Consider the following 14,676-nt stretch of genomic DNA (forward strand, 5'->3'; position numbering starts at 1 on the left):
ATATAACTAAATATATATGCAGAGTGTACAGTGTATATATGTATATATATATATACACACATGTGTATGTACATATACATATTTACACAAATGTATATACGTCTATTTCATGTAGATATATTTGTATATATGTAAGTATGTATATATGTATATATAAACATATATATACACATATGTGTGTATAATGTGTGTGTGTGTGTATGTGTGTGTGTGTATATATATATATACATACACACACATATACATGTGTGTGGGTGTATATATACATATATGTGTGTGTATACATACATACACACACATATACATGTGTGTGTATATACATATATATCCATATATGTGTGTGTATATATATACACAAATGAATGTATGCATAATTTATGTAGATATATTTGTATAAATGTAAGTATGTATATATACATATATATGTGTATGTATATATGCGGTATATAGGTGTGTGTGTATATACATTTTATATATATATATGTGTGTATGTATATATATATATATATGTATAATATATATATGTACTATATATATATATATATATATATATATATATATGTATAATATATATATATATGTGTGTGTATGTATATATATATATATGTATATATATATATATATATATATATATATATATGTATATATATATATATATATATATATATATATGTATATATATATATATATATATATAGTGTCCCACCCCCTTCCCCCTCCTCGTCCCCCCTCCCACGACAAGAGTGAGGCAGAGCGCTCTTGTCTTCAGTCTGTGTTCACATCGCAGTCTGCAGGCTGGCAGCAGCAACATTAAAACATCCATCCGGACTTCTTGTCCGTCTAAGCGAGGAATAACTCCACATTTAAAAAAAAAACAAAAACACACACACAGAAGAAGAACCGCACGGAATTTTCTCTCATCCTTTTTTTTTCTTCTTTTTTTTTTTTTGCATGATCATTGCAAGTCTTCTCCCAGGCTCGTGACCGGGATGGGAATAAGAGAGGCGGCTTTGAGAAGTTGCTCCACCCGGACTGCCAGGACGCATCTGATGGTAGGATTTTGAATTTATTTATTTTTTAATGTATTTATTTATTTTTTACCATAAATGCACGTGTCTGACATTTGCATGCTGAAACTGCCACTGTTTTTACAAACACACACTCTGAAGTGAAGTGAAGTGGGCAGAGTCAGTCAGGCGTGGAAAAGTTTTGCGTGTGTGTGTGTGTGTGTGTGTGTGTGTGTGTGTGTGTGTGTGTGTGTGTGTGTGTGTGTGTGGTGGATAAAAGCAATATATACTTACAGTATATAACGGACTCCATTCAGCGGCCAGCATGAATGGCCGACTATGTGTTTTAATCTTAAAACCAGAGAGACTCTGCAGCTGCAGCTTGTTGAATCAAACACATATTTAGATCACAACAAATCATCATTTGTTTTTTTGTTTTTTTTTCGTCCTCCATTCACTGCTACGCATGCGTGCACCCCACACACAAAGGAGGACCCCCCGCTGACCAACAGAAGGACGGCATTGTGCTGCCAACCAAAGGGACACAACATTAGGCACACCTCCACCAGCAGAAGTCTGCACAAATATCACCCGACATACCCACTAACTGTTCAGACAGCAGCAAAATGAAGGGCTCTACCTTGTGGTGAAGTTGGGGAATTACACCCTTCCTCCGCCACAGTAGTGGTTTTCAACCTTTTTTTTGAGCCAAGGCACTTTTTTTGCGTTGGAAAAATTGCAGAAATCACCAAAAAAAAACGAAAGTCGGTAAAAAGTCGTCGCCGCAATTGTTGGATGTGACTTTGAAGCATGCATCAGTATAGCTCTTGTCTCAAAGAAGGTGTACTGTCACATCACACCCTGACTTATTTGGACTTTTTCGCTTTTATCCTGTGTTGTAGTTTTTGTTCTTGTCTCGCGCTCCTATTTTTTGGGCATTTTCCTATAGCGCAGGGGTCGGGAACCTTTTTGGCCGAGAGAGCCAAGAAGCCAAATATTTTAAAATGTATTTCCCTAAGATCCATCCATCCATCCATCATCTTCCACTTTTCCGAGGTCGGGTCGCGGGGGCAACAGCCTAAGCAGGGAAACCCAGACTTCCCTCTCCCCAGCCACTTCGTCCAGCTCTTCCCGGGGGATCCCGAGGCGTTCCCAGGCCAGCAAGGAGACATAGTCTTCCCAACGTGTCCTGGGTCTTCCCCGTGGCCTCCTACCGGTTGGACGTGCCCTAAACACCTCCCTAGGGAGGCGTTCGGGTGGCATCCTGACCAGATATTAGCCGTATAATATTTTTTTTTAACACTGAACACAACTAAACGCGTGCATAAGTAAGACCAACATTTCCAGAGTATAATGCCAATGTATTAACATTGTTATTCTGAAGCTAACTGTGGAGGGGGCGTGGCCTGCGGGCCTGCAGCAAAGCGGGATGTTGCCAAGACCGGCCTCGAAATCAGCGACAGGTGCGTAGACGGCCCACCTGGGCCTTGTTATCTAATCACCTGTCGCTCTGTTATAAGCAGCAGCCAGGAGGAGAGACAGGGTTGGGGCTGGAGCCAGAGCGCGAGTGAGGACGAAAGAGAAAAAGACAATTGCTGGAAAGGAACTGAGAGAAAAATAAAATAGGACAATATTGTAACCCTAAAACAGGCTCTTGGTGGTTTGAAGAACCCCAAGGAGCGCAAGCCCCACACTAACCAATAATAAATAAATTACTTCTTGCCATTAACGCAACTTCTTGAACATAAAAATGCATGAGAATTATTTTTGATTACAAGTGGAATTATCCATTACTTATCGTGTTAAGCAACGTCAGCTCAGATTTATCCGAGAGCCAGATGCAGTCATCAAAAGAGCCACATCTGGCTCTAGAACCATAGGTTCCCTACCCCTGTTGTAGCGGTTTCATGTCTTCCTTTGAGCGATTATTTCCCGCATCTACTTTGTTTTAGCAAGCAAGAATATTTTCAGTTGTTTTTACCCTGTGATGAGGTGGCGTCTTGTCCAGAGTGTACTACGCCTTCCGCTCGATTGTAGCTGAGATAGGCTCCAGCGTGGCCCGAAGGGGATAACCGGTAGAAAATGGATGGATTATCCTTCTTTGTGGGGACATTGTTGATTGTCAAGTACGGATGTACTTTGTGGACGCCGTCTTTGTTCCCCAGTAAGTCTTTGCTGTCGTCCAGCATTCTGGTTTTGTTTACTTTGTAGTTCAGTTTTACTTTTGTTCCGCATAGCCTTCAATGCCTTTTCTTAGGGACACTCACCTTTTGTTTATTTTTTTGTTCAAGCATTAAATACCTTTTTTTTTTACCTGTACTGGTCAACTGGTCTAAAAAGGGAGTCTATTTAAAGGCTAGAGTATACAGATGAGTTTTAAGGTGAGACTTAAACGCTTTTACTGAGGTAGCATCTCGAACTTGGCATGGAACTGTAAACATGACATGAAGCAGAGTGGAGGGTAAAGGAATCAAGGGTGAGAGATGGTGGTAGATCAATCAATCAATCAATCAATCAATGTTCATTTCTATAGCCCTAAATCACAAGTCCCTCAAAGGGCTGCACAAACCACGACATCCTCGGTAGGGCCCACATAGAAGGTGGTAGACGGTGATGTTGCCAGGACGAAGAACGGAAACAGACAGGCTTAAACAGCATTGACATGATCAGTGGATACAGGTGTGCGAGTGCAAAACGAGAGACAGGTGCGTGACAGGTGAAAAATAATGGGCAGTCACGGTAACAAAACAAACCAGGAAGTGCAGAAACAGGAACTGAGTGTCCAAAAAACCAAACATGAGGAAGTGTCCTGTGGCTTATCATTTTACCCTTCCGAGCACGGCACACACGAGGTTGGATCTTTTTTTGTTGTTGTTAAATTGAGTCGGATGGACTGATACTTCCGTATTTGGCTGAAAAAAAAAGAAAGAGTATCCTGCAGGGCCGTCTGCTCGTGTGGTTGAGCGTGGGCCGCGGCGGCGTAGGTTGCTGCAACATGTCATTACACGGCCAGCCGGGGAAACCAGCGGGATGCTTGCTCGGTGGCTGGGGGTTTGGATGTCGTGCCGGGGTTTGTGGCGCTCCTGTGGCGGCTTTGATCCTTACTTGATCAACATCTGCCAGACATGGAGTGGACAGAAGAATGCAGGGAGCGGGTGACATGATAAAACTGCAGTTGACACTAAACCCTGACCCCGACTTTATTCCCGGTGCCTAACTAAAGGTTTGAATGGACTGTTCTCAATCAAGGAGCTGAACGAAACAACTCACAAAGGTGAACCTGAACACACCAATACTTGTTCACGTTCAATTAGCGGCTCCAGGACATTTTGGACATAACGGTACCGAAAGACCAGACTTTGGCGACGTTTGATTTCCACAATGTCAAAGATCGAGGCAAGGACACAAAGTTCACTCTTAATTTTCTTTATATTCATATTTATGAGGATGTCTATTAATTAATCATCCATCCATTAATCCATCTTCTTCCGCTTATCCGAGGTTGGGCCGCGGGGGCAGCAGCCTAAGCAGGGAAGCCCAGACTTCCCTCTCCCCAGCTACTTCGTCTAGCTCTTCCCGGGGGATCCCGAGGCGTTCCCAGGCCAGCCGGGAGACATAGTCTTCCCAACGTGTCCTGGGTCTTCCCCGCGGCCTCCTACCTGTTCGACATGCCCTAAATCAATCAATCAATCAATGTTTACTTATATAGCCCTAAATCACTAGTGTCTCAAAGGGCTGCACAAACCACAACACAAACCACTACGACATCCTCGGTAGGCCCACATAAGGGCAAGGAAAACTCACACCCAGTGGGACGTCGGTGACAATGATGACTATGAGAACCTTGGAGAGGAGGAAAGCAATGGATGTCGAGCGGGTCTAACATGATACTGTGAAAGTTCAATCCATAATGGATCCAACACAGTCGCGAGAGTCCAGTCCAAAGCGGATCCAACACAGCAGCGAGAGTCCCGTTCACAGCGGAGCCAGCAGGAAACCATCCCAAGCGGAGGCGGATCAGCAGCGCAGAGATGTCCCCAGCCGATACACAGGCAAGCAGTACATGGCCACCGGATCGGACCGGACCCCCTCCACAAGGGAGAGTGGGACATAGAAGAAAAAGAAAAGAAACGGCAGATCAACTGGTCTAAAAAGGGAGTCTATTTAAAGGCTAGAGTATACAAATGAGTTTTAAGGTGAGACTTAAATGCTTCTACTGAGGTAGCATCTCGAACTGTTACCGGGAGGGCATTCCAGAGTACTGGAGCCCGAACGGAAAACGCTCTATAGCCCGCAGACTTTTTTTGGGCTTTAGGAATCACTAATAAGCCGGAGTCCTTTGAACGCAGATTTCTTGCCGGGACATATGGTACAATACAATCGGCAAGATAGGATGGAGCTAGACCGTGTAGTATTTTATACGTAAGTAGTAAAACCTTAAAGTCACATCTTAAGTGCACAGGAAGCCAGTGCAGGTGAGCCAGTACAGGCGTAATGTGATCAAACTTTCTTGTTCTTGTCAAAAGTCTAGCAGCCGCATTTTGTACCAACTGTAATCTTTTAATGCTAGACATGGGGAGACCCGAAAATAATATAATAACATAGCATAATATATTTTAATATTTTTAAATTAATAATTCTTGTGAAATATAAAAGAGTACCTTGTACGCTATGTGGGAGCATTTCAGTAGTGTGTGTGAGAGGTCATTCTGAATAATATCCCTTACGCCCCCTCATACACATTATGGTGCACGCATTAAACATCTGAAGTATGATTATATGTAGATTCTAAGCTTCTTTATCACTTCTGATATCATTATTATTCTAAGTGATAATAAAAGCTGTACCTTTTAATAAATATGTTAATAGTCAAGGACACCGACAAGCGTGAAAAGAAGGAGATGAGTCAGCCTTCTCTCTCGCCAAAAGCAGACAAAACGTATTCATAATTACCTCCAAATACAGACTTTTTCCCTTGAAAAATGTGCATGAATCATTCGCTAGTTCTTCTTTGGAAAGACTACTTTATCAGACATCTTTTCCACCCGCTGTCACTTCCTCACAAAGAGGCCAACGACTCGATAGTTTCTCAACTCTTTTTTTTAAAACCCAACAGGACCCACAACTAATTCTACCATGGGAATAAATAATTAAATAAAAATTAATTCATTCATTTTTGATCAATAGACAAACTTTAGCAACTGAACATATTTACACACTTATGCTCGAGAAGGAACAAAATAGAGAAACTCTTATATTTCCTGTCCCCTTCGACATAAAAGGTAGTCTTACTTAATGGATAGCCCAGATTCACAGGCATACGAACCAAACAAATACATCCAAATATAATTTTAAAAAACCCAAAAAACGAGTGCAAAACTTCATGAAGTACAAACGGAACAAAAACAAGACAAATTAAGTAAAATGATAAATATAAATCAAAATGTAGACACTGAAGGCTGTTCATATGATCTTATTGTTATGTCTTTATATATTTTTATATATTCCATCCATCCATTTTCTACCGCTTGTCCCTTTTTAGGGTCGCGGGGGGTGCTGGAGCCAATCTCATTTAGTATATTGTGTTATTATTTTCATTATTTTATTCTAAAATTAAAATTTTATTGTGTTTTTAATATTACATTTTATTTATTTAAATATTCTCTTAAAAAAGTTTAAAAAGGTTTACAGGTTTTTTTGTGTGTGCGTCTAATATTACAACTTTATTTTATAAAGTTGTGACTTCCCTTAAAGTATTACTCTCGTGATCCGTGGCCTGGATCATGTTTTGTTGCGTTTTGGACTCCCTTAGTTCCTGTTTTGTGCACCTCTGGGTTTGTGTTGGTTTTCTACAGGTACTAATTGGGTTCACCTGCCCCTGATTAGTGGTCGGCACACTCACCTGCTGTCGAGCACTAATCTGAGGGCTATTTATTCAGCAGTTGTGTTGTTGTTTAATATTACACTTGTATTTATTTATTTTAATGTTGAACAATATTCTCTTAAAAAGGTTTACAATTTTTTTTGTGTGTGCTTTTCATATTACAACTTTATTTTGGTAAAGTTGTGACTTTACCCGTGCAGAATTTAGATTTTTTACGACATTTATGACATCTTTCCCTATTGTATTACTGTCATTATCCATGTTTTGTTATTTTCTGTTAGTTTTTGGACTCTCTTAGTTCCCGTTTTGTGCACCTCTGGGTTTGTTTTGGTTTTCTACAGGTACTAATTGGGTTCACCTGCCTCTGATTAGTGGTCGGCACACTCACCTGCTGTCGAGCACTAATCAGAGGGCTATTTATTCAGAAATTGTGTTTTTGATTAATATTACACTTGTATTTATTGATTTTAATGTAAAATACAATATTCTCTGAAAGTTTTATAAAGGTTTAAAACATTTTTTGTGTGCGTTTAATATTACAACTTTATTTTGGTAAAGTTGTGACTTTACCCGTGCAGAATTTACATTTTTGCGACATTTATGACATTTTCCCCTAAAGTATTACTGTCATGATCCATGTTTTGTTATTTTCTGTTAGTTTTTGGACTCCCTTAGTTCCTGTTTTGTGCACCTCTGGGTTTGTTTTGGTTTTCTACAGGTACTAATTGGGTTCACCTGCCTCTGATTAGTGGTCGGCACACCCACCTGCTGTCGAGCACTAATCAGAGGGCTATTTATTCAGCAGTTGTGTTTTTGTTTAATACACTTGTATTTATTTATTTTAATGTTGAACAATATTCTCTTAAAAAGGTTTACAATTTTTTGTGTGTGTGCTTTTCATATTACAACTTTATTTTGATAAAGTTCTGACTTTACCCGTGCAGAATTTAGATTGTTTACGACATTTATGACATCTTTCCCTAAAGTATTACTGTCATTATCCATGTTTTGTTATTTTCTGTTAGTTTTAGATTCCCTTAGTTCCTGTTTTGTGCATGTCTGGGTTTAATTTTTTTTTTTTTATTGGTACTAATTGGGTTCACCTGCCTCTGGTTAGTGATCGGCACACTCACCTGCTGTCGAGCACTAATCAGAGGGCTATTTATTCAGCAGTTGTGTTGTTGTTTAATATTACACTTGTATTTATTTATTTTAATGTTAAACAATATTCTCTTAAAATGACAACTTGTGTCCCAAAGGTTTACATTTTTTTTGTGTGCGCGTGTATTATTACCACTTTATTTTAGTAAAGTTGTGACTTTACCCGTGCAGAATTTAGATTTTTCCAACATTTATGACAACTTCCCCTAAAGTATTACTGTCATGATATGTGGCCCGGATCATGTTTTGTTGAGTTTTGGACTCCCTTGGTTCCTGTTTTGTGCACTTTTAGGTTTGTTTTGGTTTTCTAGAGGTACTAATTGGGTTCACCTGCCTCTGATTAGTGGTCGGCACACTCACCTGCTGTCGAGCACTAATCAGAGGGCTATTTATTCAGCATTTGTGTTGTTGTTTATTATTACACTTGTATTTATTTTGTTAAAACAATATTTTCCTAAAATGACAACTTGTGCCTCAAAGGTTTACATTTTTTTTTGTGTGCGCGTTTATTATTACCACTTTATTTTGGTAAAGTTGTGACTTTACCCGTGCAGAATTTACATTTTTACAACATTTATGACAACTTCCTCTAAAGTATTACTGTCATGATATGTGGCCCGGATTATGTTTTGTTGAGTTTTGGACTCTCTTGGTTCCTGTTTTGTGCACCTCTGGGTTTGTTTTGGTTTTCTACAGGTACTAATTGGGTTCACCTGCCTCTGATCAGTGATCGGCATTCTCACCTGCTGTCGAGCACTAATCAGAGAGCTATTTATTCAGCAGTTGTGTTGTTGTTTAATATTACACTTGTATTTATTTATTTTAATGTTAAACAATATTCTCTTAAAAAGGTTTACAATTTTTTTTGTGTGCTTTTCATATTACAACTTTATTTTGGTAAAGTTGTGACTTTACCCGTGCAGAATTTAGATTATTTACGACATTTATGACATCTTTCCCTAAAGTATTACTGTCATTATCCATGTTTTGTTATTTTCTGTTAGTTTTTGGACTCCCTTAGTTCCTGTTTTGTGCACCTCTGGGTTTTTTTTGGTTTTCTACAGGTACTAATTGGGTTCACCCATGGCACCCACCTGTTCCCAATTAGCCCGTTTTGATTGATTGATTGATTGATACTTTTATTAGTAGATTGCACAATACAGTACATATTCCGTACAATCCATCCATCCATCCATCATCTTCCGCTTATCCGAGGTCGGGTTGCGGGGGCAGCAGCCTAAGCAGGGAAGCCCAGACTTCCCTCTCCCCAGCTACTTCGTCTAGCTCTTCCCGGGGGATCCCGAGGCGTTCCCAGGCCAGCCGGGAGACATAGTCTTCCCAACGTGTCCTGGGTCTTCCCCGCGGCCTCCTACCTGTTCGACATGCCCTAAATCAATCAATCAATCAATGTTTACTTATATAGCCCTAAATCACTAGTGTCTCAAAGGGCTGCACAAACCACAACACAAACCACTACGACATCCTCGGTAGGCCCACATAAGGGCAAGGAAAACTCACACCCAGTGGGACGTCGGTGACAATGATGACTATGAGAACCTTGGAGAGGAGGAAAGCAATGGATGTCGAGCGGGTCTAACATGATACTGTGAAAGTTCAATCCACAATGGATCCAACACAGTCGCGAGAGTCCAGTCCAAAGTGGATCCAACACAGCAGCGAGAGTCCCGTTCACAGCGGAGCCAGCAGGAAACCATCCCAAGCGGAGGCGGATCAGCATCGCAGAGATGTCCCCAGCCGATACACAGGCAAGCAGTACATGGCCACCGGATCGGACTGGACCCCCTCCACAAGGGAGAGTGGGACATAGAAGAAAAAGAAAAGAAACGGCAGATCAACTGGTCTAAAAAGGGAGTCTATTTAAAGGCTAGAGTATACAAATGAGTTTTAAGGTGAGACTTAAATGCTTCTACTGAGGTGGCATCTCGAACTGTTACCGGGAGGGCATTCCAGAGTACTGGAGCCCGAACGGAAAACGCTCTATAGCCCGCAGACTTTTTTTGGGCTTTGGGAATCACTAACAATCAATGTTTACTTATATAGCCCTGAATCACTAGTGTCTCAAAGGGCTGCACAAACCACTACGACATCCTCGGTAGGCCCACATAAGGGCAAGGAAAACTCACACCCAGTGGGATGTCGGTGACTATGATGACTATGAGAACCTTGGAGAGGAGGGAAAGCAATGGATGTCGAGCGGGTCTAACATGATACTGTGAAAGTTCAAGCCATAAACGCCTCCTCTTTTATTTGGACTTTCCCTGATTACATGGCGACAGCTGTTTCTAAGGGACGGGGGTCGTAAATAGCCATCGCCTTTGATTACAGAACAGTTCAAAGAAAAGGTCGTAAAACCGCTCAAAGATAAAAGGTCCCTGGAGGGGAGTCAGGTCCTTGTCAAAGTTCTTTGGTGACGAACCCCATGATGCAGAGAAGGAGGCAGGTATTGAGCAAGAAAACATGATTTAGTATAAATAATGGAAAAAAAATAAACAAAAGGGTACTAACACAAAGCGCGCACGAGGCGGGTAATGAAACAAAAGGAGCTAGCCTGGGAGCCAGAAAATAACGAACAGGAGCATAGCGTGTAAGCTGGCAGGTAGCGAACAGGCAAACAGAAGTCGTACTTGTATGATGAAAAATAAAACGGAAGCAGGGAACAAAAAACAGTAAGCGACACGACAGGAGCAACAACACATCACCAGAGCGACTAGACGTGACATCGACAAGACGATACAATGATCCAGCGCTGACTGGAGGAACCGAGCAGGTAAAATAGGAGCGGGCTGATTGACCACAGGTGTGGCCAGGTGCCAATCAGCCGCAGCTGGGAGAACACAGCACACAGGGAGACGAACAGGAAGCAGAACCAAAATAAGAGTGCTGACAGGAACCAAGGACAGGAAATACTAAACACACACAGAGGAAAAACTAAAACGCAGACAAACTGTCGGTGGCAATTCTGGCAGTCCTGCTTCCTCTACGCTTTGTAGTTCTTGGGTCAAGACAAAACATCTTTCCGTGGATTAAAAATACATCAAAGAAACAAAACACATTCATGTTGCTTCCCATCCTACACAGTGGAGCTTTACAAGACTTCTTCTTGGTAGGATCGAAGAAAGCTATTGTCTTCTCAAAGTTTTGTGATAACTTAGATACGACTCTGACCGTCCTGCTTCCTCTGCGCTTTGTAGTTCTTGGGTCAAGACAAAAAATCTCTCCGTGGATTAAAAATACATCAAAGAAACAGAACACCTTCATGTTGCTTCCAGTCCTACACAGTGGAGCTTTAAAAGACTTCTTCTTGGTAGGATCGAAGACCGCTATTGTCTTCTCAAAGTTTTGTGATAACTTAGATACAACTCTGACATCCCTGCTTCCTCTGCACTTTGTAGTTCTTGGGTCAAGACAAAAACTCTTGCTGTGGATTCAAAATACATCAAAGAAACAGAACACCTCCATGTTGCTTCCCGTCCCACACAGTGGAGCTTTACAAGACTTCTTCTTGGTAGGCTCAAAGACAGCTATTGTCTTCTCAAAGTTTTGTGATAACTTAGATACAACTCTGACAGTCCTGCTTCCTCTGTGCTTTGTAGTTCTTCGGTCAAGACCAAAAATCTTTCCGTGGATTAAAAATACATCAAAGAAACAGAACACCTCCATGTTGCTTCCCATCCTACACAGTGGAGCTTTACAAGACTTCTTCTTGGTAGGATCAAAGACAGCTATTGTCTTCTCAAAGTTTTGTGATAACTTAGATACGACTCTGACCGTCCTGCTTCCTCTGCGCTTTGTAGTTCTTGGGTCAAGACAAAAAATCTCTCCGTGGATTAAAAATACATCAAAGAAACAGAACACCTCCATGTTGCTTCCCATCCTACACAGTGGAGCTTTACAAGACTTCTTCTTGGTAGGATCAAAGACAGCTATTGTCTTCTCAAAGTTTTGTGATAACTTAGATACAACTCTGACAGCCCTGCTTCCTCTGCGCTTTGTAGTTCTTGGGTCAAGACAAAAAATCTTTCCGTGGATTAAAAATACATCAAAGAAACAGAACACCTTCATGTTGCTTCCCATCCTACACAGTGGAGCTTTACAAGACTTCTTCTTGGTAGGATCGAAGACAGCTATTGTCTGCTCAAAGTTTTGTGATAACTTAGATACAACTCTGACAGCCCTGCTTCCTCTGCGCTTTGTAGTTCTTGGGTCAAGACCAAAAATCTTTCCGTGGATTAAAAATACATCAAAGAAACAGAACACCTCCATGTTGCTTCCCGTCCTACACAGTGGAGCTTTACAAAACTTATTCTTGGTAGGATCAAAGACCGCTGTTGTCTTCTCAAAGGAAAAATAAATGATGCTATTGATGAAAGGATTACTTTTTGGTCGAAATGTGTGGATCAGGGGTGTCAAACGTAGGTTTTATCCGGCCTGCGGGATGAGTTTGCTAAGTCTACAAATCAACCTGAAATTTTTGAATGAAAGAAACAGCTTTTCTACATGTGTCTACTGGATGTTGCAATAGCAATTCTTTGTATCTCTCTTGGATCACTCTGATGTGGCTCAGGTGCATACTTGCCCAGCCCCCCATTTTTTCGGGAGCTTTTCCGGATTTCAGTGCCTCTCCCAGAAATCTTTCCAGGATAACATTCTCAGATTTTCACCCGGACAACAATATTGAGGGCGTGCCGTGACGGCAATGCCAACTTGCAAGCGACTGCAAGGCATACTTGTTCAACAGCCATACAGGTTACACTGAGGGTTGTGACATAAACAACTTCAACACACTTACTAATATGCGCCACACTGTGAACCCACACCAAGCAAGAATGACAAACACATTTCGGGAGAAAACATCCGCACTGTAACACAACGTAAACACCACAGAACAAATACCCAGAATCCCATGCATCCCTAACTCTCTACTACTCCCCCGCTCCATGTTTCGGTTGAGGTGGGCGGGGTTTGGTGGTAACGGGGTGTATAATGTAGCCCGGAAGACTTTGGGATACATGGGATAAAGATAGAATACTATTAACCGCAACATGTAAGTGGAAAAAAAACAACAACATTATGATTTGTACATTTTCTGAATGTGCTTCTTCTATTTTTAAACACAGAAAACAATCTGAAGGTGTCTTTATTTTTAAGTTATCGTGCAGTCCGGCCCACTTGGGAGTAGATTTTTTTCTCCATGAGTTTGATACCCCTGGTGTAGATAATGACATTTGTTATTATATTTAAATATATTAATATCTGAGGCTAATTCCATCTGTTTAAAGAATTTGACTTTTGTACCCTCCTTGAGGTTACTCGGCGGATACATTTTTTTTCCCCCAAGGGTTTATAAACATACCAAAACACACATTATTCTCTCCAAAACAATCGATAGTTGCCGGGCAGGCCTGTAGGTCGAAGACAGAGATGTGTGTTCGTGCAGATCGTCTGGCGCCGCAGGCCGGAAGGTCGATTACGTGTGCGAGTGCCTGATCAAATCCAGTTCAAGACACATGTATACATGGAAGTAGTGTGGTCCCCATTGTCCCATTTTGGTACCGGTACCGGCGATTCTGAACAATATTTTACACGCTTTTTTAATGCTCAATTTCGGATGATAGAGCGACCATGTGAATGTGACTGCTGACTACTTCCACCCCCAATGCATTTGGAGGTAAAATACCAAAGACTAGAGATGAACAAAAACTGTTTTGTCTCCCAAAAAAAACCCATTTGCAACAAAAAAAGATTTGCAAAGTTAAAATCCCCCCTAATTTTTGTAACCTAAAAAAACAAAAATTATTTGTAGTTCCCGCATCCTCCAAAAAAACATTTCCAACCAAATAAGCAAAGAAAATGATTTGCAACCAAAAATATATTTCCCCCCAAAATTATAATTTGCAACCAGAAAAAAAAAAAGATTTGCAATGAAAAAAAATATTTGTAACCAAAAACAATGTTTGCAACAACAAGAAAAAAGATTTGCATCCCGAATAAAAAATGTGCAACTCCCCCAAAAAATTGCTGGAACAAAAACTGTTTTTTAAAAAAAAAAAAAGACTTGCAACCGATAAAAAAAAAAGTTTTGTAATCAAAAAAGGCAAAAAGGATTTGCAACCAAGAAAGCCAAGAAAATTATTTGCAACCAAAAACAGATTTCCAAAAAAATATTAATTAGCAACCAACCAAAAAAAGATTTTGCAATGAAAAAATTGTATTTGGCAGAGAAAAAAGAAAAATAAGGGATTTGTAACCAAAAACAATGTTTGCAACAACAAGAAAAAAGATTTGCAACCCGAATAAAAAATGTGCAACTCCAAAAAAAATTGCCGGAACAAAAACTGTTTTAAAAAAAAAAACTAAAAAAAACTTGCAACCGAGAAAAAAAAATGTTTTGTCATCAAAAAAGGCAAAAAGGATTTGCAACCAAAAAAGCCAAGAAAATTATTTGCAACCAAAACAGCCAAGAAATTTATTTGCAACCAAAAACAGATTTCCCCAAAAAATATAATTTGCAACCAACCCAAAAAAGATTTTTCAATGAAAAAATTGTTTTTGGGAGAGAAAAAAGAAAAAAAAGTTATTTGTAAACAAAAACTATATTTGCAA

At 40.3% G+C, this 14,676-nt stretch overlaps 1 protein-coding gene across 1 annotated transcript in view; it reads left to right on the forward strand.

Annotated features, from left to right (window-relative positions):
* The first annotated feature begins 791 nt into the window (after positions 1–791).
* Positions 792–14,676, forward strand: part of LOC133557251 (carbohydrate sulfotransferase 15-like) — a 142,156-nt gene continuing 128,271 nt past the window's right edge. The window contains exon 1 of the mRNA XM_061907585.1: positions 792–1,052. The gene's annotated coding sequence lies outside the window, so the exon portion shown is untranslated. The remainder of the gene's footprint in view (positions 1,053–14,676) is intronic.

The sequence above is a fragment of the Nerophis ophidion genome, linkage group LG08 (genome assembly GCF_033978795.1).
Source record: "Nerophis ophidion isolate RoL-2023_Sa linkage group LG08, RoL_Noph_v1.0, whole genome shotgun sequence".
NCBI lineage: Eukaryota > Metazoa > Chordata > Actinopteri > Syngnathiformes > Syngnathidae > Nerophis > Nerophis ophidion.